Raw genomic sequence first — 26,362 nt, 5'->3', positions numbered from 1 at the left:
TGCCTTGGCAAGAGCTATGGGATGGTGCCAGGTCTCCAACCAGCTGAGGCCTCTCTTGTAGCACCCCCAGTTAGCACCCGGCACACTCCTTGTCTGCAGAAACCTTGTGTGTTTACCAAGGTCTGACTGTGTCCTGAAGTCTCTGCACATGATTTAATTTGAAGTAAATTAAAAACAGGAAAAAATAAATAAAATTTGACAGGTCCCCAAAGACACATTAGTTGAGCCATCTCTACTGAGGCCTATATTAGAGATACTTCTAGGACACAACTATTGTGGAAGTTTTTAATCCAAAAAGTTTGAATATTATAATAAGACCACCTTTGACTTGGTTAATTATTCTCTGATGATATTTTCATGAATTTCATTCTCCACCACCCTACCCTGTTGTTTTCATTCATTATATATTTATTTTAGACAAATAAAGTCCTGAATAATTTTCATATTTGCTTAAGAAAAACTTCTTTTGATTCAAGTAATATCTTGTTTTTAAAGTTTTAGTAGCATAGAATTATATTGTGTGCGTGTGTGTGTGCACGCGCGCGTGTGCACGCGCATAATATAGACTAGAGTTTATGGAAATATCCAGAAGAAAATCCTAAAAAGATTTCATGGAAAAATAATCAGTTTTTCTTTCATGTCATAGTCTAGGTTGTTTCTGGTGTTTTGAATCACTTTAACTTTTCTCTCTATTGATAGTGGTTAGTAAATTGATATGTCTGAGATTTGGAATTTCTTTTAGGTCTCACACACACAAAGAAATACAATGAATTTTTGTGAGCAAAGGTCTATGAAAAAAGATCAGTTTCAGCAAAAATTTTCATTATAGCTAAATTCTTGAAAAGGGAAGTATAACATTATAATGTCAATTGTCATATATAAGACAGAAATTTAACATTTTGAATGAGATTTGACTTTAAAAAGCATCAGTCACAGTCATGTCATCTATCCTTCTAAAGGAATTTTTTTTTTTTTGTACCAGGGATTAAACCCAGGGGCACTTAACTACTGAGCCACATCCCCAGCCCATTTTATTTTTTATTTGGAGAAAGGGTCTAGTTATGTTACTTAGGGCCTCACTCAGTTGCTGAGACTGGCTTTGAACTTGCCATTTCCTGCCTCAGCCTCCAGAGCTGCTGGGATTACAGGCATGCACCACCATGTCTGGCTCCAGGGAAACTTTTTGCCTGGATGCTCTGTGATATATCAAAGAAATCTTCTCCAGTCATTTCAGTCAATTCAAGAATAATTAGTTAGGTGGCTAACAAGAGAAAAGAGGGGAGAAAGGCTAACCTGGCTGTTTAATTGGCTAATTATATGAGTTTCATATGTAACCATGAGATAAGGAAACTCTAAAGTGTTATACAAACATAAGGTGTTTTATTGATTAATTTAGCCTATGAGAAAGTTCTCAAATTTAGTTAATTGAATATAATAATCCTGAAAATCTCCAGTGGAAATAATCAACAGCATTAACTATAGGGGCACTTAAAATCAGTATCACCTCAGTCATTGAGTCAAGCGGAGATCAATCAGTTTCTCTCTCTGATTCATTTATAAAACAAGAATAATAATTCTATCTCATCATGTTGCTAGGAAGTTCAAAGGAGCCTTTTGTAAAAGGTAACACACCAAAGTTATTTTCTATTTTGTAAACTTAATTCTCTCCTCTTTATGGTGGCATATGGTATCTTTATCACTGATCCATAAACCCACCCTGGTTGGGTCAGACTCCTTCCTTTTTCCAGAAATGCCCAAGAGCCCTGTTTCCTTCATGTATCATTCTTCATTTTAATGGTCAGCTCACACTCTGTCATACTTGCCAGACTATGTATTCTTAGGGATAGAGATGGTTTCTGCCCAGTGCCTAGCATACTTCCAGCACATAGTAGTCATTCAATAATTACATGCTAAAGGAGTATGGAAAAACTAAAAGTAAGGTGACTGCTGGGTCCTCTTCTTGCAGGAATTTTATAGGAGCTTCAATGGCCCATTACAAGTATAATAACTCTGTTATGAGCATACTATTTACTATTTTGTATTTAATTATCAGTGAGATTAGTAGTGGAAAGGAAGTTTTTATTTGTTTTTGTTCTTACATGATGAGGATTGAACCCAGGTCCTAATGCATGCTAGGCAAGTAATCTACCACTGAGCCACATCCCCACCCTAAAATGTTGTTTCATAATTGCTTTTTTGACTGCAGGTATAAATGGTCCCTTTGTACTCTATTGTGCTGGAGTACAAGCTAGGCATCTCCATATTTTAATCCTCACTTCCTCTGGGCAGGGTGCATTGTATATACTGCACAGCCCTGCAAAGCAACCCTATGTAATCACATTTCAATGTAGGCTTACTTTAAATTATAATAAGAAAAAAAGGTGGGTGGCAGATAAAAAATAATGTGTGCAGTAGCATTAAAACAAGTAATATAACTCTAGGTTTATATCTATGTGTTTTATTTTACACTTTATTTTCTAAATATGGTAACTAGGTAACTCCAGGTTATACAAGTAAATGTTTGACTTTTGCACCTTTAGTATGTATTTATTTCCTCAAAAGCTATTATTTTTCCCCACAAAAGGATATTCTTAGGATTTTAATTTCCCTGCAATATCCAAAATTTTTTAAGTCCTGATTATTTTACTTAATAATAATGCCTATTTCAGTAGACCTACTGCCTCCCACTCTTCTATGCTCCACTTTCTCTTACATACTTATTTTTCTCCTTTAGTATATCCTTTTCATTATTGTTGTTTTATTTTTGGCCTACCAGACTTTTTATTCATATAATTGAGTACATCTAAAAACCAACAGGCAGCACACAAACCCATCACCCACAGTCCAGATGTGCTGACAGACTAGAGAGTGAGCCCTGGTAAGACCCTCAAGATCACTTCTGTTGGTGTTGTGATGAATGATGTGGAAGAGTAAGAAGATAATGATATTGGCCTAAAACATTTTTTAATAAATTCTCTATGAGTTTTATTAAATATATCATCCCCTATGTTTTAATGAAAAGTGAAAGTTGAGCTAGCCACTATATAAAGACTCTCTAAGGTTAATGTATTAATGACATTGTCAATAAAAACTGCTAATAATTAAATATTTTCAAAGCTTGACTCATCATCATTTATTCACTAATATAAGCCTTTTGTTAAAATATTTGTGTTGTCGTTGTTTAACAGTAGAATCATGGAACACTCTCAAGTTATCTTCTGAACACTCTCAAGTTATCTTCTGATCTTTTTTGTCATTTTTTTGGAATTTTAATGCTGATCTAGCCAAAAGAGATAAATGTTTGTCTGATTTTGAATAACTTTTAGGGTCTTGGAGATTCAACTGAGAAGCCTATATAGCCTATTTTGGTGTTGTGGAAGATGATTTCTGTCAAAATCATTTCTATAACTCTCCTGCCTATTTCAATAAGACAGCTTTGCCCTGGTATTTAAAAAAAAAAAAAACACCTTTTGATTTGTGACATTCTACAGGATTGTTATTGTTAGACAACATAGCTAACACCTATATAGACAGTATGGGTCAAATACCTTAAATATATTCATGAAAGGTTTTTGTAAAAGATGTTGTAAGTTCTGGGGGGAAATCACACCCTGATGGGCATTAGGGAAGATTGTGTGAAGGAGGTGACGTCTGGTCAGGATTTGTATTCCCTGTGTGACTTTTAGCCTTAAGCAGAACCATTGCCATGTTTACACTAACTTTCAGAAGGAGGTTTCAGTTTGAAACCTGAGCTTGCGTTCAGTATCCAGTGATGAGGTTGGGGATACAGGATAAGGCTCTTTAAGCATTCCCTAGGGGACTCATAGCTTACTGCAGATTTACACTAGAGCCCCTGATTCAGATCCCTGATCTGCCATTTTCTCTGGGGGCAGCTAGATTGCCCTTTTTAACCCTTAGTCTCATCATCTGTAAGATGGGGACAGTAGGAGTTTCAAGTTCATGAGGCAGTTGAGACTTTATTGGAACACAAGCATTGTGCATGTCCTAATACTTCCTAAGGAGTGGGCCACTTGTAAGCAGGCTCTTCTGCCCTTATTCAGAGATAATGGTAACTTCTACTGGATTTATTTTTATCTCTGATCTTTCTATAACCCAGCATTAGGTAAAATGGAAACCATTGCTATAGGAAGTTGGTTCCCATGGGAAATGTATCAGAAAAGATTAGTGGACTGGAGAAACCTGAGCTCTTGTCCCTCTTTGCCTCCAGTTACCTTAGCTGGGCAACCCTAGGCAGGTATTTCTGGATACATTTCCCTATCTGGCTGAAGGCTGGTACTGTCAGGCTGAAGGCTGGTACTAGAGTCCCCACCGCACTCTGATGGTCACTAGTGCTGCCTGTAGGTCTCTGACTGTCCTCTCCTGGGCACAAGGAGAATTGAACTGTAATCCTTTCCCTCTCTGGTGGGGCATGTATCTTGTTACTGCCAGTGAGCTCTGAGCAAAAATGGCACATTTCATATAAACTAACCATTTTATGACAAGGAGCGCCAAAATTCTCTTTCCCTCTTGCATGACAGAGGTGATGGTCCTGTCGGGGCCCTAAAGGAAATTAGCAGGGAGCAGACTCACTAGGGCTGGTGACTCAGGTAGGATTTGAGCATAAATGAAACCTAAGCTTCCAGGCTTTTGAATCGCTTACAAAGCAGGGTAGTTTGTTCCTATGGCATAGCACATCTCTGCCAAATTGTCATAGGGACCTTCCAACTTAAGGCACCAGGGAAGATTTTAAAAGGAGAGAATGTTGAAAGTGAAAATGGTCACATATATGCTCTGGGTTTGAATCCTAGCTCCACACACCGACAACAGCGTGAGCTCGTGCTGCTTGCTCTCCCTCTAAATTTCCATTTCTTTTTATGTAAAATGGGAATAATACCATTGATTATCTTGTTGAGCCATTGTAAGGATAAAATAAGACCTGGCATGTAACACATTTTAGGAAGCACCTGGCAGACAGTCAGTATGTAATAACTGTGATTCTTATTGTTATCCTTTTACTATTCTGTGAGTTAAAAATTGCATCTTGTGCCCATTGAAGCAGCCTGAAGAAGTTTGTAAGAAATGAAGCTGTAGGTAATGGCTTAGAAAGAAAGTAGAGGAAGCAGTACTTGAGCCCCTTAAGACCAGCAGCTTCTAATGGGAATTGCAGGTGTCTCTGTTAGTGTGAAATCATTACATCTTAAGCAGCCCATTTCCAAAAATATTCAGAACCACTAAAGAAATCTATAGTAATCCTTTCTAAGAAACCATCATCCAACCAGTAGTATTTTCTTACAAAGACTTCTTTGGGAAAAGAGATTATGTATTTGTCTCACCTTGGATCTTGCCAATTTGTGTCACACTCTGTGTCTTTAAAGCTTTCGAACAAACATTAAGTTGATTATACAATAAAGGCAATAGCTCATTTGGAATATTTACAAGAAAACCCCCATAGAATGAGCATAATGAGAAAAATAATGAAGCAGTAATTATGATTCTCAAGGCTAATAATTTTAATAATAATTTATACTTAAACAGCTCTACACATAAGGAGATTTCAAAGGTTTATAAATATTAAGTGAGCTTTGTATGTTGTATAGTTCCTAAAATAATGCCTTGAACCTAACACTCCTGAAGCATCTATAACACCATCAGGGTTATGAATCTCATTGTACAAAGGGATAAACTGAGGCAAAGAAAAAAATGCTTAGAGTCAGGAATCTTTAGCAATAGGTTTTTGTCTCAAGTACCTGGACCCAGAATCAACCCAATTAGTACATCAAAATGAAGTCATTTATATTTCCAGTTTTCAGTTTCTCTAGTAGTTAAATTGTATTGCACTGAATTGAGGTGCCACTGGTTTATGTGCTGAGATTTTATTTAGAGTAAAGATATATACTATGTATGAAAACAGTTGTAAGGGGGATGCTAGGTTTTTGTGGTACCTGGCCTGTCCTCAGTGAAATGCAAGGAAGTCTTATGTTGGATTCTTGGTATGATATATCTAAAATGTATACTCTACCCAGAAGGTTACCCCTGGATATGCCCTCCTCCTCCTCAAGAGGGGAACCCGAGCCCATAAAAAGCCACAGTGCCTGCTCACAGTTTGTATAAGCCTTTTTTTTTTTTCAGTTCCATTGTGCTCATTCACACATGATATCCCAAAACAGTTAAGTAAAATGAGGGATATTATATCTGTCACACATGAGGAAACTGCAGTTATGGATCCGCTTAATGCATTCATTGCTTTTTGGACTCTGGAGTCCCCTGGGCAGTGCCACAAATCTACATGTTGGCCCTCAGCTCCATATTCTGTGTGGGCCTCTCTAGTGAAGCCAGCATGTATATCAAAGGTTCATTATTATTGTTGTTAATTTTTTTATTTTTATAGCTCAAATGAATTGGCCTTAACTCATGGTAACAGTAAGGGCTGCACTGGCCAAGTACATTACAGTAATCTATTGTCGAAATAGCTCGCTCCTGGCTATTCGGAGAGTGCTGGGGTCCTGCCTGCTAAATTAATACCAAAGCATCAGTGACACAGCCGACCCACAGCAGAGAGCCTAAAGCCACTGCTTCTTTATGAAGTTTTCTGAGAGATTCACACTCCTGATATTGCCAAATTTCATGTAAGATGGATCCCTTGGATTCCAGGATCTTGAATAATGATGAGGATGAAGCAGGTCATCATTTATGCCCACAAACGTTTACTGTTCGTGGCAGCAGCTGTGGCTCAAGTTGTGCAGAGCCTGCCGTCCTTCCTCACCGCCTGAGCATGAGGACTATTCTTTGATTTATGATCATGGGCTCCATCTAGATAGAAGCTGGGAGCTATTTGTACCTTACCATGTGATGCCAGGCTCAAATCCTTTGTTCCAAGGGCTGTATGGTCCTAAGATGGCAGGGCCTGGGCTTGTCTGGCAGCTTCTACCTGCTGGACCCCTACCTCCATGATCCTAGGGGCCTGGCACATAGAAAGCACTTAATTATCATTGGCTGTTGTTATTACCATCAGCACTTTCATCATTACTATTATTATTATCACTGTCTTTCCATTTGCTCTAGAAAGAGTACGTATGAGTTTTTCCTTTCTGCATGTAATGTGGGCTGCCTTTGGTCATACATGATTAAGCTACTTAAAGGCTCTTTCCAGTTGAACCAGTAACCAAAGTATGTACATGCAGTGCCCGTTTGCATGGCTGTTTATAAAACCATGGTGTAGGGACTATCTGTTTTTGTTTGTTTGAGGCAAAGATTTTCAGCTTTGTATACAGTAGGTGCTTGGTAAATATTGAGCCAATAAATAAGTAAAAGGAGTCCTTAATGCTATAAAACCAATGAAATAAACTGTTTTATGTGATCAATCTTAAGAAGTTATTAAATGCACATGATGCATTTCCTAGAGTTTGAAATGCAACTATAGTCTTTAAGCAGTTTGTAGGAGGTGAGGAGATCAGTCACATACCTACAGGGAACTTAGAAAGCATGAGTTTATGTGACATGTTTACTCATTCATGATGTTTAGTGTTCTTGGTGTTAACATTAGCTTTTGTTGAGCAATTACTATGTGCCAGACACTTTTTCTTAAATACTCTATATTATTATCTTGTTTAATCCCCCCCAAACACATCCATTTATTGTTTTCATCTCCGTTTTACAGATGAAAAAACTGAAGCTCAGGAAAGTTAGGTAATTTGTCTCAAAATCATATAGCTTGTAAGTGGTGGAGCTGTAGGATATAATAATGAACCTCTGAATACTAAGAAGAATGACATAATGTCCCCTTTCTTCTTATAAAACATGTTTCAGTATTCCATTTATTTACTTTTCCCCTTGTTTTAATTTCATATAGTACATAATGATGTACATTAATTTTACCATTATTTAGTTTTATGAGCTCTTGGTTTAACTACCTCAAATCATCTGTGGAATTACTCAGGATCCAGTAGATACATAAAATAAAATGCTAAATTGTGTTGTGTCTACAATAAGTAAATTGATGATTTTTAAAAAGAACTCTTGAGTAGGTGAGACAGAACTTCTACAAAAGAATGAATCAAATCAAAATACATACAGGGGAAGAGGGTGGGAGAGCATGGGCAAAGCCAGATGCATGACGAGCATGCTTCAGGGGCTGTCAGACCATGCCCAGCAAGAGAAGAAACTGACCATTCATGAGTATCAGACTGTGTGGAAGAATGGATAGAGCAGGGGGGAGAAGCAAGAGATGAACCATGTTTGAAGGGTTTGAAATATGATGCAGGCAGGATTAGGAACAAGACCCATTTGAACACTAAAACTAGCATCATCCCACTGTGGACTCCTGTCCTTCCTAGCAAGGACCTCAAATTCTAGATTTAAGAATTTTAAGAAACCACAAACCCCAGACAAATCAGATGATTATTAGCAATAATTTTCTTTTACCTCTTAAAAAATAGTCACATAATAGAAGTAGTCATCACCAATTTAGTTATTAGTAAATATTATCAATCACAAAACTACTAGCAATTTTACACTCTTGGAGAGGAGGGAGGAAGGCTGGTGATGAGGGAAGTTTTGTTTCTCTAGTATATTTGTTCATTGAAGTGCTTATTTATTTCTTCTCTTTTACTAAATCAGTCTGTGAGTTGAAATAATCCTAGTGCTCATCAAGTTGTTGCTTTGTTAGACTGAACCCTCAAAACCAGGACCACTTTAAGTTAGTGTAATGGGGGGGGGGGGACTGCATCATGGGGATGTGCCACGTGTGTGCACATTCTTAGTGGCCAAACTGCCTGAAATGCACGAAGGGAAAAAGACTTATGGGTTGTGATACTCAGATTTTGAATGTGAATACACACATATAGCAGGTCAAATATATCATTCACTTTTTATAAGTATATATAGAAGATCCAGTTGTAACGTGTGCAAATTGACAAAAGAGCTAACTTTCTCTGCTTAGGGAGAAAGTGGAAGGAAAACAATCTAGTTTTAATTAAAGTTGAGATCCTGATGGTAATTATTTAAATGTTAAACTACCACATGCTAGAGGAGAAAAATCCTGTGATTCATATATTTTTTAAAATTTTTTTAGTTGTAGATGGACACAATACCTTTATTTATTTGTTTATTTTTTTGTGGTGCTGAGGATCAGACACTCACATGTGCTAGGCAAGCACTGTCACAGAACCACAACCTCAGCCCCTGTGATTCATATTTTAATTGAGCCATTGTAGAACTCAGTGTAGACAGGAAATTCTGTCCACTTGGCTTGCAAAGACTGAACAAAATGAAAAACATGAAAGCATCCACTTTTCCAATATGTGTTGCTCTGTTCTTGTGGGAGCTTTGTTCTTCAGGAAGCATAACTGGAATTCTCACTCTCCCAGCTGTTTGGGCATCATCTAGGCAGAGCCCCTGTGCCCTTTGTATGCAAGGGTGGTGATTTGGTTAATATAAGCAACGTGTAGCATGCGCAGCTTGGCTGTGAGGCTCAGAATCAATAAGGAGCCTTTAGATTTAAAACTAATGATTTTCTGTGTTCAGCAAAAGTCAAAATCTCTCAAAGTTGCCGTTGTTGGCTCTGATTTTTCCCCAGAGAATAAGAGAAGGTGTGATAAATCATCACGCTTGCAACACAAATAAAATGCATGTCAGAAGAGACTTGAACTGGACCAGAGAGGGATAATGAGAGCCTTAAACATCTTAATTATTTCAGTCTTGAATTGAGCAAAACCCCTAAATACAATGGTGGTAACAGTGATTGTAACAGCAGCAGACACCATCTGATGGGGTCATCCTGCCCCCCCCCCCCCAAGAGTACAAGTGTGACCCGTCCAGGACTACAAAGATGATCATTTCCTCCCAGCAGAATTTTAAGCCTTTGAATGGATGACGTCAAATGCTTTTGAATGTATCTATAAACTGCTGTTGAATGTATATAAAATTTCACCAGACTCTCTGATTTAAAGCCCTAGAGAAGGCCACCAGGCTCGTATGGAAATTAGCTAAGCATAATTTATTCATGAAAGGCAGAAAAGCTGAATTAATAAATACATGAGTATGTAAACTTATAACTGCATAAAGATCTGTAGAAAATATGAAAGCCAAGCTCCATGAGTTAACAAAACCTGTAAGGTGCGGCCACTCAGTCCTTCCTCGCAAATAGTTCTGTCTTCTGTTTTAAAAGCCAATGTGAAATCAATAAAAAGAAAAGAAGGGCATTTATTTTTTGGAAGGCCTTTTTTTTCCCCAAAAAAATGTATATCTCCCTTGTAGATGCTGCTCTATGAGAATCAATCTAAGAGAATTATTTTTTAAAATATTAATGAAGGCACTAATTCCAGAGATTCAGAAAACTGCTTCTCAGCAGGTTTAACTCATACTTTGTCTGGACTCAGTTCTGAGAGCATTTTCCCAAAATATTGTCATAAGTACAAGATCTTGCCTTATTACCAGAGGGGCCATCAATTTTTCCTTGTCTTTACTCTTGATATCATAGTCCATACTAACATTGCCAGCCTCATCAAGCATTGATTCAGCAATACAGTTTTTCTACAGCAGGAATTGGAACAAGATATATACTGTCACATTTAAAAAAAAAAAATTGCTTAAAGGGAGTCTTGCCTTGTATTGGATGCATTCTAGTGAAGCTTGTCTTTTTTGTTGAATTTTAAGCCTCCTGGCCACAATGAAGACCTGATTGAAACCTGGAAGCCTGAATCCTTAGAAGGGTTATCTAGGAATTGATCATCAAACAACAAAACTCACGTTTCCTACAGCTCTTGTAATTTGGTCAGAACATTCAAACTGTAGTGCAGTGTTTCTGTTTTTTAACTAATATCCTTTTATTAATTAAAAACATTTTTCTGCAAGTCTATTTTGGAAAGTGCAAATCTTTTCAAACTTTGCCCCTAGACAAAATGAGGACTGAAATAAAGATACAAACCCTTTCCAGTTAGTCTTAGAATTATAATGCATAGAGGATGGAAGAGATTGAACAAATGTTTTTCTATCCATATCCATGGTCAATAAAGAGGAAGTTTTATTTAAAAAACAACACATAAACCTAACAGAGTGCTTTATAAATGTTAAATCCTTAAATTCTTGTGGCAATTCTGTGAGGTAAGTACAATTCTGTTCATTTTATAGGTAAAGAAAACGAGGCACCAAAGGGTTTGTCCCCTTACTTGGGACCTCACAACTCATGGAAAAATTGGAAATCAACCTTAATATTGAGAGATACTTAAAAGCAAATACCAAGTTCCATGACCTTAGTCCTTAAAATGTCTTCCTGAGATCTAGTTAGTCTGGGATAAGGGGAAAATATGTTCCTCTTCTTAGCACTGATCCCTCCAATTACCTGGGCTAAGAATTTTTAACAAAGGATGTTGATAACCTTTGATGCAGAATTCATTCCTGCTCTTGAACACTCTCATCAGCTTGACAGTTGTCTGATAGGCAGGCTTCATACTACCATGTGTCTGATTATTTATTGCTGCATTTAATAATATTATCTCAAAACTCTATGATTTGAAACACCACCACCAATTACTTTGCTTATGAGTCTGCAGTTCAGGCAGCATTTAGCAGGAATAGCTTTTCTCTATTCTGCTTGGCATCATGGGGCAGTTCAAAGGCTTGGGTTTGGATCATCTGAAGCCACATTCCCACACAGTTCTGGTGATAGATGCCACTAGCCACTGAGACCTCATTGAGGCCTTGGACTGAAATACCTACCTTTGGTCTTCCCATGTGACTGCTTCCTCCCAATATGGTGGCTAAGTTCCAGGAGTCAGAGTCCCAAGAGGGAGACATCAGGTGGAATGTCAGCAATCATGTAATGTCACTTTCAACATCTTCTTTGGTTGTGGTTGTCACAGAGTTCTGCCAGGTCCAAGGGAGGGGAACACAGATCCTATGCTTAATGAATGAATATCAGCATGTGGGATGGGTATATTGGTTCAGTCATCTTTGAAAAAAACAATCTTCCATAGTTTATGTTTTATTAAGAACTTAGAACTGTCAATAGGAAGAAATGTTTTGCTTGAGCAAATCCCCTTGCTACAAGAAAAGGGACCTTATTGAACCATAGGTTTAATTGAAATAGCTATCTAAAGAATCACATTTTACCAAGAAACCAAGCCTCATGTCAAAGAGAGATAACCAAGCAAGGGTGGGGAGGAAACTTTCCGAAGTTAATTCTAGCCTTGTGCCTACTTCATAGTAAAAATCTTTAGAGGTAGAAATTCCCAAAACATATGTAAGGTGGTTCATTTAGGCTGATCACATCTTTTACAGTTACCAAAGGATCTTATACCAGATGTTAACATTCTAGTTTCTATCAAAGAGCTATGTTTTTTTTTCATTATTTAATATGAGAACAATAGAAGTGAACTTTTGTGAAGTTCTTTCCCTGTGGACACCAGATGAAGTTAAACTAGACACACTTTAAGACACATCATGATCCTTTTAGAGATATTATATTTACTGAGTATCCAGCTAGAGAACAAGATGAACCCTGATTTTGAGAAACTTGCAAGCTAAGGCAGGGTTAGTGAAGCATATTTTTTTTAAAAAAAAGAAGGATGTTGCTCTTTTTATGAAGAAGATAGAGGGTTCTGACAATCTACCAAATGGCTTTGAGCAATTTTTCCAGTTGTGTGATAAATTTGCATTTTGCCAATTATATACTGTCTTCCTGTCTTTTTCACAACAAAAGCACTGTGCATATTAGATAGCTGTTCTGTGTTAATAACAGAACTCTTGCTTGCACAGGGCTCTATGAGTTCCAAAATGCTTTCATGTCCATTAATTATCACACTTGATGCTTACAGCAGATCTCTAAGCTGGATAGAATCACTGTTATCTCAACTTTTATAAAGAGTCTTGAGAGGCAAATCCCACTCTAGCTGGAGAAATTGGGGCAGTTCATCCTATAACCATACTTCTTATCCACTTCTCTTTTTGCCAACCATGTGAACTTTCAAACCAGTTGACCAATGCATAGGTTGAAAGCAGGGTCTGCCTTATTTCAGGCGACAGAAAACAGAATGTCCATAACTGTGCTTGTGACAGGAGTAAGGGGTGGGCCAGTGTGGTACAGTGGCAAAAGCACTGGAATGGGAGTGGGGAGACATGAAGATTCTTGTCCTGGCTCTGCTACGCATTGTCCTGCCTTGATGTGAAACATGAAAAAGTAGACTACTTCAGTTTCTGAGATTACTTTCATGTTAAATATCTATAATACCATATTACATAAGTGGAAAATAGAGCAGTTGATATCAACCACATTAAAAAAAAAGTAAGTAGGTAGGAATGAAGTTGTAAAAAGATTTTTTTTTCTTCTAATAGAATTTAAAGGGGAAATTACCAGTAGGAAGTTTGTGTGAATTGTGGAAACATGAGGAAAGAAATATAAAGATAAGATTTTATTAGTTCAACAGTTATTTATTGAGCATGTAGTATATTCCAGTCACTGTCATTACAGAAGGGCACAGAAGATTCTCTGTCTTCCTGAGGCTTGTATTTCAATGGGAGGAGAAAACAAACAAGTAAAATAGATGCATGTCAAAGGATTAAAAGTGATGTGGAGGGAAGAGGGGATAGGAAGGGTTGGGGATAGAGGTGATTACAGTTGTGAACTCTTGAGCTAATGTCACTGTGAAAGTGACATTTAAACAAAGACCTGAGGAAGGGAGAAAAACCTGCCCAGGCAAAGAAGTGTGGGTGAGGAGGCAGAAGGAGGTCAGGTTTTAGAGTAAAGAGGGATTTTCAGGATGATGGAGGCACCTTGAAGACTTTTGGAAGGAATTTTTCTTTTGTTCTGAGTGAGTTGGAGCACCATGGGGTTGGGTCTGAGCTACCAAGTGACATGATTTGACTTAGGTTTCAAAGGAGTGTCTCTAATATGCATTATATCTCAATAAAGCTTTTAAGAACAAACAAAACCCCATCTGTTATTTTGCTAAAAAATGTTGAGAACAGATTATAAGGAGGAGGATCAGGAAGCTATGACAATCTTCTAGGCTAGAGTTGGTAGCAGTGAAGGTGGTGGGATATGATCAACTTCAATAGAAATGAAAGATAAGCCCATAGGATTTACAGATTGATCAGAAACAAGGATAACTCCAAGGTTTTTGTCCTGAGGATTTGGATAAATACACTTGCCTTTTACTCAGAGAAACCCATGAGAAAGCAGGTTTGGCTACGTGTGTGCATGGGGTGGGAGTAAAGTGTAGATTAGAAGAGAGTGGATATATGTGAAGCAAAAAAGAAAACATAAATAAAAGGCATTTATTATTAATATAATTTTGTTATTTTACTTTACCAGAGGATTTGAAAAGGCTTATCATAAAGTGTACAGATAGAAAAAGACAGAAGCCTATTTTTAAAAGTAAAAGGCTTAACCCAACCAGTGGTAGACTTAAACAAAATATCCCTGCAGGGAACAAGAAGCATGTTTGCTTGATCCTTGTAGAGTATTTGTGGTCAAAAGTAAAAATCCTTCGGTAAGGTGGAGATAAAAAGCATTCAACACAGGAGACGTAATAATTAAAAAATAATCTTTTCATTCTTTCAATGAATATTTATTGTGCATTTATTAAGTATCATACATATAAGTTCTCCGGGCACAAAAATGAAGGAAGCACAGTCCTACTCTCGAGTGGTTAACAACTCTGTATATCCCTGGTTTTGTAAGGCAGAATGTTAGTCCACTGAGTGTCATGGGAGCAAGGATGGAAGTATTAGGGAAGGTTTTCTGGAAATGTCACTTGAGGTCACCAGAGCTGGAAAACTGTGTGAAATAAGAATTAGAAAATTATGACCACATGGCAAATTTAGTTTGCTGCCTGGTTTTGTAAATAAAGTTATGTGGGAACAACGGCCATGTTATTCACTTACATGTCATATATCATTGCTCTAGCACCATAACTGCAGAGTGAAATATGTGTGACAGGACCCTCTGACCATAAAACTTCCACCATTTACTCCATGGCCCATTACAAAATTCTAGAAAGAGGAGACAAGATGACATGTGGTACTATTCAAGGACTGTAAGCTAAGGATTAAGCAGGGAGTGGCAGTGTATGGTGCTGGTGACATAGGTAGGGCCTAGCTCATGGAGTCTCTGCATCCCATATTGGGGAAACTGAACTTTGTCCAGGTCAGTGGGAATCAGTGAAGGATTTTAAACAATGACACTAGTTGAACTTGAATGTTAGACAGATTTTTCTGTTTGCTTCATAGAATGTAGTATGTATGTAGTGGCGGGTGGAGGGCTGTTAGAAAGGAAACTGTTAGGAGGTTTGAAGGAGTAATTTACATAAGACCTAATAAACTGATTAAAAGTTTGACCAGTTTTTGTAAAACAGAATATTACATAATTATTATAAGATATATTTAAATTATATTGATAAGGAATGATAAATACAATATATTAAGTAAATAATCAAAGAAACTTCATATATAAACATGTGCAAGTATATGCATGGAAAAAATGGGGAGAATATACAGAAATTGTGGAAAGTATTTTCCAGGGAAAAGGGATATACAATGACACAAGATGGTTGCCTTTAATTTTTTTTAACATGGAAAGATAATATAACATAAATTTTTAGATTTCTTCCAAAATTTTAGTAAATGACACAATCTTAGAAAAATGACATAAACTTAGCAAATGACAATCTTAGCAAAATGGCATTGTTCTCAAAAGTCCTGATCAAACAGAAATGGTTGCCTTTAATTTTATACATATTTGTTCTCTTTGATTTTTATTTTTCTTATAGTAAGAAGTATATTGCTTTTTGATAGGACCAAGCAATGAAGTTTCAAACATGTATGTGTATGTGTGTGTGTAGTCAGTGAACTTTTATTTTATTTATTTATATATGGTGCTAAGAATCGAACCCAATGTCTCACACATGTTAGGCAAGCACTCTAACCACTCAGCTTAAACCCCAGCCCAATTAACTTTTTAAAGTTATTTGTAAAGAGAGAGTGAGAACCACAAGACTGGGATCCTAATTGTAATAAAATATGCTCCATGTTTGTATAAATATGTCAAAATTGCTCTGATGTCATGTGTATCTAAAAAGAACAAATAAAATTTTAAAAAGAGAGAGAGAGAGAATCAGGGCATACACCATGACCCAAGTCAGGAAAGGAGGGATAAAGAGAAGGGCATAAATTTGAGACTAATTTAGAAAATGAAACCTGCAAAACTTAGTAATGTGGGGAGGTGAAGAAGAGAAAGAACAAAACCTGATGGCCAGGTTTCTGGTTTGGGGAACTATGGTGAATCTGGGTGTCAGTAATATAGTAGAAGTAAGACAAAAAAGCCCTCATTGTCCATTCATGATGGGTGTGGTTCTGGCTGACTGTACCATCCCTACTTTTCATGCAGTTAAACTATGAACAAGTGAAGGAGGAATTTTTACTCTTTCCCATTTTATGAGTTTTGCAGATATAAGTGGCTTACCCAAAATGATGTCATTTGTGAAAGCCCAACTGGGAACTGGACACAGGTGGCACTGGTTCCAGTGCTGATGTCCACTCGCACTCTCCTGCTTCAGTGAAGTTTTTTTAGAGAGTAGTGCAGAGGGAAAGATAAAATCAGCATATACCAAGTCATCAGCATAGAAGTTTTGAGGTAAGAGGATAAACTCCGAAAGAATGAGAAAAAAAAAAAGTGAAGGCTCCAGATTGAATTTGGGAGGTTTTATAGTTTTATTGATCTTAATAATCACCAACATCTTTAAGAATAATGATATGGAATATATAGCAAATTTTCTCCTTTATTTGTTTTTAAACACTAGAAGTGTGATTTATCAATACAGTAAATAATGTACATTGGAACAAGAATGGGAATAAGACACATTTTATGGATTTCTTTATGTCAAAAATCATAAGTCTGATTTTGTCCATTTAACTTGGTGAACATCTGTTGAGTGTTTGCTGTGTGCAAAGCATATTGGTGCTGCACTCTAACTTCTTTAACTTTTTATGTCTTCAATTTCAGTAGGACTAGGAAGAACTGAGATCCAAACGATGCATAGTTTTCTAAACAGATCTTTAAGCTGACATTAGTTCAAGAACTATCCAGAGTGTTATGCTCCTGTGTTTTGCATCAGATGGTTGCTGCAGGATTTTTGAGGAATTCTTTGAGGAGTGCATTCCCAGCTCTGGCTAGGAGTGTGTGGGTTAAAGGTAAACCGAGCTGCCTGGGGAAATGCAGTGGGCCTTTGTGAAGGGGAGAGAAAATGATGCACCCCTTCACGGAGGGGGAAGCAATTGCTCATTGTGTCACTTCACCCTGGCATTCAGCCACCAGAGGGTGCATGGGCCAGAGTGAAGTAAATTCTGCCAGCTGCCTCGCTGGCTTCTCTGCCCTCCAGAGCAGGACCATAGCCATCCTCATTTTGAGATGGAAATCGAGCCTCACTTGCCATTTGATGGGAAACTAAGTGGTTTACTAGTGTGCCTTAAAGACTTTCTAAAAGGCACAGAAGAACGCGTCGTTAAAATTGACTTGAAAGCATAATGATGGTTTTCCTGAGCGCCATGTCCTGTGTACACTTTACTTCCTTTCTAATATGTTATTGATTTTTATCCAAATATAGATATGGGCTTTCAGAAAGAGGAATCAGGTTGTCAAGGTTGACCATTCCATATAAAGTTTGTACATTGCATAAAGAATGTGTTTTTGACACAGTAAAATACATTCCCTTTATGCTCATTGTAATTCACTTTATAGTGACTCACTTCATAGCATAACATATATCATTTATACTGCTATCCTTCATGCTTTTAAACTGTAATATCCTTTCTTCAATGACTACTTGTCAATTTCTCTGATCTAGATTTGATTTCATAAATTAACTAGGCCAATTAAATAGAGAGTTATCATTAGAATAAGAAGTAGAAGCAAATAAATATTAATCTTCCATCTCTGAATGTCGGTATTCCAACACAACTTTGATCATACTTGAACGCTACTTAATGGGAAAAAATATACCCCTCCTTTGTCAATTTAGCATTACTCAATTTAAACATTTATGAGTAGTTTTCATTTATCTTCTCATTCTAAATCCATCACACTTTTGCACAGTTGTGTTTCTATTTCATCAACTTAAAGTGTGGGGAATGAGTAAATACCAGAACTTCATTATCTAAGCATTCTGACAGGGACAGTTTGCCTGGCATTTCCACCTGTCCCCTCTGCCTGTGGGATATCTATTCAGAGGCACGGGCACCCGTCATACTCTAGAAGAGCAGTTTGCCTGGTGTGTATTTCTTTGCTTTGCTTTAGTCATTTTGCCACCCAAATGTTGGGAACCACCTGGAGAAGATGATAATGTTTGGTAGAGAATTGCATTTTAAAATGCACCCTATTTTGCCTGTAGAAAGAAGGTCTCTTTCAGCCTGGGATGGTGGTACACACCTGTAATCCTAGTGGCTCTGGAGGCTGAGGCAGGAGGATAGAAAGTTCAAAGCGAGCCTTGGCAAAAGTGAGACTCTAAGCAATTCAGTGAGACCCTGTATCTAAATAAAATACAAAGTAGGACTGGAGATGTGGCTCAGTGGTTGAGTGCCCCTGAGTTCAATCCCCAGTATCCCCCACCCCCACCCCTCCAAAAAAGAAAGAGGGTCTCTTTCAAAACTTACAGTCAGGGATTTCTTTTTTACCTTTATCTCATTTAAATGATTCTTCTTTTAAGAATAATCTGTCAAAAATATTTTGTATATATGAATGCAATGAAAAAAAAACACCCTTAGCCCTTTTTCCCTCTGGATCTACTTATGTCAGTTTCTTTTGTCTTTCCCCCCCATATCCTATTCACAAACTTTTTGAGCCCTTTTGGAATCGAAAGGAGGGAGAGGGTCCTCCTTGAAAACCTCTCAATTTCTCTGTTCTAAATTATAGAAATATTAGATTGCTGTGGTAAAGGAACCTCTTACCAGATGGCACATGAAAATAACCCAAAAGAGGATGTAATGCAGAATGCAGGGATTTATGGGAAAATCAACTGGGGATTCCTGCAGTTCCATCTTAACTCTGCTCTCACTGCTCATCCACAGCTCTGAATAGAGGCAACTTGTTCTGTGCCTTATATACCACAAACACTATATTCACTCACACACACAGACAACACACACAGACACACCAGTTCATTCAATTTTCCCTCTCTCTCACATTCATTCTCATTCTCTCTCTCTCTCTCTCTCTCTCTCTCTCTCTCTCTCTCTCTCTCTCCCCCCCCCCTCCCTACCCGCCTCTCTCTCATAAATAAATAGCTATAGAACCCATGAGGGAGGTAATCTGGATTTAGTTTTCTCCATTTGTTCTGATTAAATGCTTTGCATCTAGACGCCAGCAAATCAGAGCTTCTCAGTCTCTCCAAGTTCACTTACCCCATGCAGCCCTTCAAGCCTCAGTAGTTTTACCATAGTAATAATTTTTCACTAAGAATTTTAAACAAGACTTTGCCATTGGACATCCTTTGAAAGAGTTAGCTTTGCTTCACTATTTTTTGTAACTTGCCAAAATCACAAATAAAAGGGACTATGTCCTCTAATGCTTCTTCTCTGGTCATTATCTTGGAAAATATGCAGAGTCTGGTCCAAGTAGAGTGCTCCCCAAACCTTGCTGTTACTTTGAGAATAGTTTTAATGAGGCTTGCAGCTGAGCCAAGCTCTCCTGTTGTGTTATTATTTGGGCATGTGGAAGCCCTAGTGATTGATCTGTGTGGGGGAACTGGCAACACTCACATGCCCTCTGGGTAGAGGCAGAGCCTCCAGCAGGAAAAATTAGGGAAAGAGAAAAAAAGGAGAGGAAATGTTTATCACCCATCTCCTAGCATTTTATGGCAGTGTTATGGTGAACTGGGAGATGAATGTGTATATTCATGGATTTTGCACCACTTTAAGCACTAATAACATTAAATCAACCTTAATACTTCATGCCAAATGTGCTCTAAAAGAGGGAATAATGGGAATTTTTGTTGACTTTAGTAAAGCATCAAAAGTTACACTGGAAATGCATAAAATGCTACAATGCAGAGGTCACAATTATGCTAATATCATGATAATATAAAATATTAAGTCACCAAAATGACAGGATTTACAACCAACTATCCTTAGTCCCTAGAAACCTTAGCAATAAGCTCATGGTAAACACAACAGCCTGTCCTCCCAAGGAGTCTGATTACAAATTTAAATATGTATATGATTAGAACTCTGCCAGTCTCCCTCCCCTAGAGACAGATGAAGTAAAATTTGATTTATATCATACCTGGAAATCTATTGTGTTGCATTCACTCTGTTTGCAGGATCGCTCCTAGGTCTGATGAATTTTGCATTTAGCAAGTTGCTTTTGGGAAAAACAGGGACCGCTATTAATGATCTTGAATAGCTCTGTAATCTCATGAAGTAAGACTTAAACATTGATACAGAACAGTCAAATATTTGAAAATGGAATACTGGCAAGTAGAAAACTGCCTTCTTTTCCCTGTGTCCTGGTTTTGAGCTGAGGTCCAGGCATGGAAAGTCTTTACTCTGAAGCTTAATCTCATGGCCTTTCATTTGCCTTCAACTCCGTGGCCCCCAAGTCACATTAAAGTCTCCCCTTCCATGGAGTGCTTTGCATACAGTAATTGCAGTGGTCATAGTTTTCAGGGAAGGTAGAAACATCATGGCTGTTCAGCATCCCAATTATTGTTCTGGCCAAATAATGCTTTTATTTAACTTAACCATTGTCATTATGGCAATAGAAGACAAAGAAAGATAAACATGGGATTAAAATACAATGTTATTATAAACTGATGCTCTCTCTTTTTTTTTTTTTCCCTCTGTGCCAAGGTCTTGCTTCAGCTATTTGGTTTTTCCAACTAAGGTGAGCAAATACATGTTTCCAAGGGGTAAACTTCTCATTGTTCAAGGCATCTATGTTGCCTGCATTTATACTTACAACTTGCTCTGGCAAAGGTAATAAATAGATAGACAAGTATAGGCTTTACCACTCTCTCTATGTTACTAGTACCGTTACCACTCATTACTCTCTACCAACAGTGTGTGGACTAGCCCTGACCCCAAACCATGAGGCTAGCAGCTGGGACGAAAGGTGTTCTCACCTCCATGGTCATCTAGGCCATCCCTTTACCCACCTGTCACTCCATCACATCATTAATGTTAATGTTATGGATGACAATAAAATGAAACAAATTGCCTCAAAGGAATTCCTATTCCTGTGCTGTTAAGAAGAGCTCTAAAGCCATGTTTTTAAAGTGCAGCTTGCAGTCTCTAGAGGTTACAGCAAAGTTCTTATAGGAGTTGGCAGCATCAAAAGAACACTGCAACTCTATGGGCACTTTCCCTCACTCAGTCCCTCCAACTTAGCAAGAGCCAATCAATATTTCTTGATCTCCAATTTTGTGCAAAACTCTGTGCTTAGCCCTTCTGGCAATCCCCTTCCTTGCCAGCTCCCTCTTTCTGGGACAAAAGGAACGTGTTCTTTCTTTTAACAGGATGGAACTTCTGAACCCATTTATTTTCTTCAACTCATGAAGAATGGGTTAGGGTTTGAGGGCTTCTGTAACCTCTTGCATGACTTCAAGAAGAAAAAAAAAATATGAGAAAGACGTTTCCAGCATTATAAAAATTATATTTGTTTCTAAATAAATGGAATTGTTTTCCTACTTTTCTCAGGAGGCTTGCTTGACTTGGCTCAATTCCCAAACACAACCTTTTGGATAATAAATTCCTTTTGAAAAGAAGCACGAAGCCTTTTTGATGTTATAAATAGTATATGTAGTCGAAGGGAAAGGATCATGTAATTGCAGCACAAAGCCTGAGCGATGTCTATGGGATAAAGCAGGTCTTATTCTTTGCTCAACATTTTGTAACTTTATATTAGAAGATATATTTTAATCAGCATTTTAATAAGCACTGACAGTTTTCTTACTTATTTGCCACTAATACAGCCCGATTCACAGATCTGTAGATATACATCTACAACTAGAGCTCAAAAAGAAATTCAGCCAGGATTCAGCCATGTGCTGCTATCATGGGCCTTGGGGCAATCTTCTGTAAGGCAAATCACAGTCTGGGATTAGTTCTGAAAAAGCAAAAGATTCTGCTGTTCCATGGAGTTCCTCAGTAACTCCCAAGGCAGTTCACTCACTCTCTTTCTCCCTCCTTCCTCCTCCCTTCTTCCCTCTCTTCCTCCCTTCCTCTCAACTATCCCTGTGTACATCCAAATACACACCTCAAAATATTCTCTTCTCAGGATGGCCTGTTGTCTTCTACTCTGACCCCTACCCCTCAGGGTCCATGCTCTGTTTTCCACTGGCGTTTAAACCCCTGAAGACATAAACCTCACTTCGTCAATGTGGCAGTGAGGCCCAACACATCAGTAAATGTCACCAAGGTGTCAGCCCTTTACATCATAACTGCAGTTCATTTCTCTGCATTGACAGTGATGCTTATACCGAGTAAGGATTAGAATGGGCACATTTCCAGATCTTAATTACATCAGGCATAAGGATGAGCAACAGCATTTTTCTTTGGGGGAGAGGAGGGGAGGGGACAGGGAGAGGGGGAGAGTAATGCTGAATTTGGCCATCTAGAGCCTCATGCGTCCCCGTTTATCAAGAGATAATAGGATTAAGCTAAGCTATGGGACTTCTCTGGCTAATGCTGCCTTCAGCAGGGGTCTAATAAGGATAGATATAATTGGGTAAATGGTGAATAAGAATGAAAAAGTACAGAGTATAAGCACAATGCTTAGGAATAAATAATGACAAATTGGATTTTGTCCAATCTCTGCAGACTTGGTTAAACTCTGGCATCCTACACTGAATTATAAAGGGCAACAAACATCTATCTTTCTTCTTGCCTAACTTGTCCCTGTTCATTGCACATAGCAGAAAGAATCCTCTCAAGTTTAACTGGAGTCTATCAGTACTGCTCCTAGGAAATCAAGTAGGAACTATTAAGGCACATTCAAATAGGGTTAAAGAAACAGAGTAAATTAAATGCCTAAAAACAAATGTGATACAAATTAGAGTTGGTTCCTTTGACCCTTATCCATTACAGAATTTACCCCATTAACAGCTGGAAATTTATTTTCACTTTCTTCACCTCTCTAAGAGGAAAGCAAACATATAACATAGCCCCCAAGGAGTAATTAATTAGATCATTTACTGACATGGATTTGACTAGTTTATTTAAATACAATTCTGTTATTTATTTATTTTACAACATTATGCAAGAGGTTCAGATTCCTGTTCTAATTTGTACTTAGCAAGAATCTCTGAAAAAAATATCACAGAAGGAAATAAACAAAGAACCAGTGATCAAAGGGCCACATTGAGAAATGCATAAAAGAATTTCACCAGGATGAGTGTTTCAGTGATTTAAAAGGGGGTGTTGGTGCAGAATTGGGGGGGGGAGACTGTTTGTTTGTTTTGTATTCCCATGGGCGTATTTTAACAAACATGATGAGTTCATTGATAAGATGCCTTATAAAATGGTAGGAAAAGAAATTTTAGAAATAAAGGATGCCAGTGTAGGTAAGAAAGGTCTAATGAATATGCAAATTAGCACAACAAATGAAGACCGATTTTGAAAGCAGGCGGTGGAAAATCCAAGTTAAAAAAATAAAAAACGATAACTGTGCAGCCTTACAAATAATAAAGGTTGTAAAGACTTCCCCGAAAATGAAAGGTCCTTCAAGTATATTTTCAAAGGCTGGAAGTAAAAGTTATTGAGTCTCCTCTAGAATTAAGTAGGTGTTTTTCTGTTTTGAAAAAAACAAATTATGAGATGTTCAGATAAATGTTCATATTTAATACCTTAAGATAAGTGAAGAGCCTCTAAATGCTTTGTGTATCATTTACATGTTTTAGTTCGATGAGTTGTTAGGGAAATCCCTGACTAAAGGGTCATATGTAACCCTCAGCTTTGTTCCTATAGCCTGTGGGATCATGATACTTTGGTCACTGTAACTGTAGAACATGGAAAAATTTCTCCCCAGTACTGTGATCCTATAGGGAGTTTGAATATCAGAGCAGTTGAAGAGCTGTGAAGATACTGAGATGGCTTTTCAGAGGGGGGCTGAGGACAGATAACACTCTAATCCTAATTTTAAGAGTACTAAAGAGGCTGGTGCACTCACCTAACCTCTACCTCAAAGCCTTCCTTCCATCTCTCTTTCCTAGCTTGTTGTTCTTCTTTCATACATGACCCCCCCAGGTCCTCCTCCTTCCTCCCCTGCCACTGCTAGTCCCTCTCTGTCCCCTCTACCTACTCTACCTTTACTTTTTTTTTTTTTTTTTTTTTTTTGTTTTCTCTCTCACTTGGCTGGAACTAAACATTGGTTTTGGTAATTGTTAAAAAATTTACATATGTCAATTATGTAACTAAATCATTTTGGTAAATATACAAATCATTTTAGAAGAAGGTAGTCAAACACTAAGAACAGGTACAACGCTGGATTAGAATGTTTGTTTTGCAACACTGTTGTGGAAGGCCGAGGAGGACCTGAGGCACAGAAATTTGTCTCAATCTGTTTGTTGACTATGGGGTCTCCTTTCGTGCTTTAACAACAGGAAGTCGCTGGGTAATAATTGGTTAATAATCAGTTTGGGCTAAAACAGGACATTTGGCTATGCAAAGGGCATGAGGCATTGGTACAGTTTAGAAATGAACTGTGTGTGTGTGTGTGTGTGTGTGTGTGTGTGTGTGTGTAACACAAAATGACTCCCTCTGGAGTGGCTCCGCTAAGCATTCGGGTTGTCAGTTCTACAGGACACTTTCAGCTGCTGAGAACAGGCAGTAACTGCCTAAATCTCCACCTGTGGGCTTTGTTTTGTTCTGTGTGAAGAGAAAATCAAGGATGCTATTTTACTAGGACAACCTATTTACAGACTTACTTTTTAAAATATTTTTAGTTGTAAATAAAATACCTTTATTTATATATTTTTATGTGGTGCTGAGGATTGAACTCCATGCCTCACATGCTCTTTTTTAAAATATTTGTATTAGTTGCTGATGAAATTTTTTATTTTATTAATTTATTTGTGTGTGGTGCTGAGAATCAGTCCCAGTGACTCACAACATTCTAGGCAAGTTCTCTACCACTGAGCCACAATCCCAGCCCTCATATGCTCTTAAGTGCTCTTAACACTGAGCTACAACCCCAGCTCCAGAATTATCATTTTTTTTTATCTATCTTCAGTGAGAGAACCGTAAAGTACACCTGACCTCTCCCCTGGCCCGTGGAAAAACAAGTGAACAACAGACGTGGAAAAACAGACCTGGGTTCCATTAGGTTCTGAAGGCTAGGTCAGAACGGTCATGCACTGCACATACGAACCCCTGTCACAGCAGGTCCCTAACTGATGGCAAATGATGGAGGATTATGATACTGGGTGACGAGTCATGTCACAAGTGCTTAAGCAGCTTCTCCATTAGAAAAGTGACTGCAGGATTGGGAGACCACTAAAGGGAACTGTCTGACAACTTGCATGCACTGTCACCATGCTATCACTTGAACCCAGCACCTCTTTTGAACAGCTTTCTCCCTTTTCTTCATCAAAAGGAGAAACTGACCTTCTATTGGCCAGTAACAGCTTTCTGGGTATTCTCTCCAACAGTACCCCTATTTGTCCTTCCCCCTAAATATCCTTTTAGAAGGGTTTTATATTTCTGTAGCATTGTACATTTTTTTTTCTAGTTCTACTAGGTATTTTTATGGTATATATTCATTCAACAAATATTAAATGCCTGCTGTTTGCCAGGCACTTTTTCTAGCTGCTGGGAGTGTAGCAGTGAACACAACAGTTGAAAGTTTTGCTATCATGGAACTTGGAGTTAGATAAGCGATATTAGAATTTTTTTAAAAGGTGGGGATCATATGGTATGTTTGAAGGCAATAAATTTTATGGAAGAAAATAAAGCAATATGGGAATTATCCTAGATGGAGAGTTATAGTTTTAAATGGGATAGTCAGACAAGAACACATGTAAAAGTGTCATTTTGGTGCAGGGGCAACAGTGGGGAGAGAGAACTGAGTAACTATGAGTTTGGGGACCTTGTTCATCACTTCCCAGGGGCTAGATTAGTGTCTGACCCATAGCTTCTATGTATTTGGTGGATGAATGGTATTCTGTATTTGTTTTGGCCTTTGTCTTTGGTGCACTACCTCATGACCAGATAGAGATCCAGATACAGCTCTTCCTTCTCTTAGCACCTTTTGCAAAGTTTGACAAATAGGGAACACTCAGTAACAGCCAGATGTCTGACCTGAAGGTAAAATAACCAGAAAGATTGAAAGAATAATTACATATGGAGAGTGGGTTCTCAACAAATGCTTTTATAAAAACCC

The 26,362-nt window shown here is 37.9% G+C and overlaps 1 protein-coding gene across 13 annotated transcripts in view; it reads left to right on the top strand.

Moving 5' to 3' along the window:
- The window catches only part of NPAS3 (neuronal PAS domain protein 3), an 845,028-nt gene that overhangs the window by 508,998 nt on the left and 309,668 nt on the right, over positions 1-26,362 (top strand). The window lies entirely within an intron of this gene.

The sequence above is a fragment of the Spermophilus citellus genome (genome assembly GCF_964194105.1).
Source record: "Spermophilus citellus genome assembly, chromosome: 4".
NCBI classification, from domain to species: Eukaryota; Metazoa; Chordata; class Mammalia; order Rodentia; family Sciuridae; genus Spermophilus; species Spermophilus citellus.
Note: the sequence above shows the minus strand (reverse complement) of the source record. Positions and strands in the feature narration are given on the sequence as shown.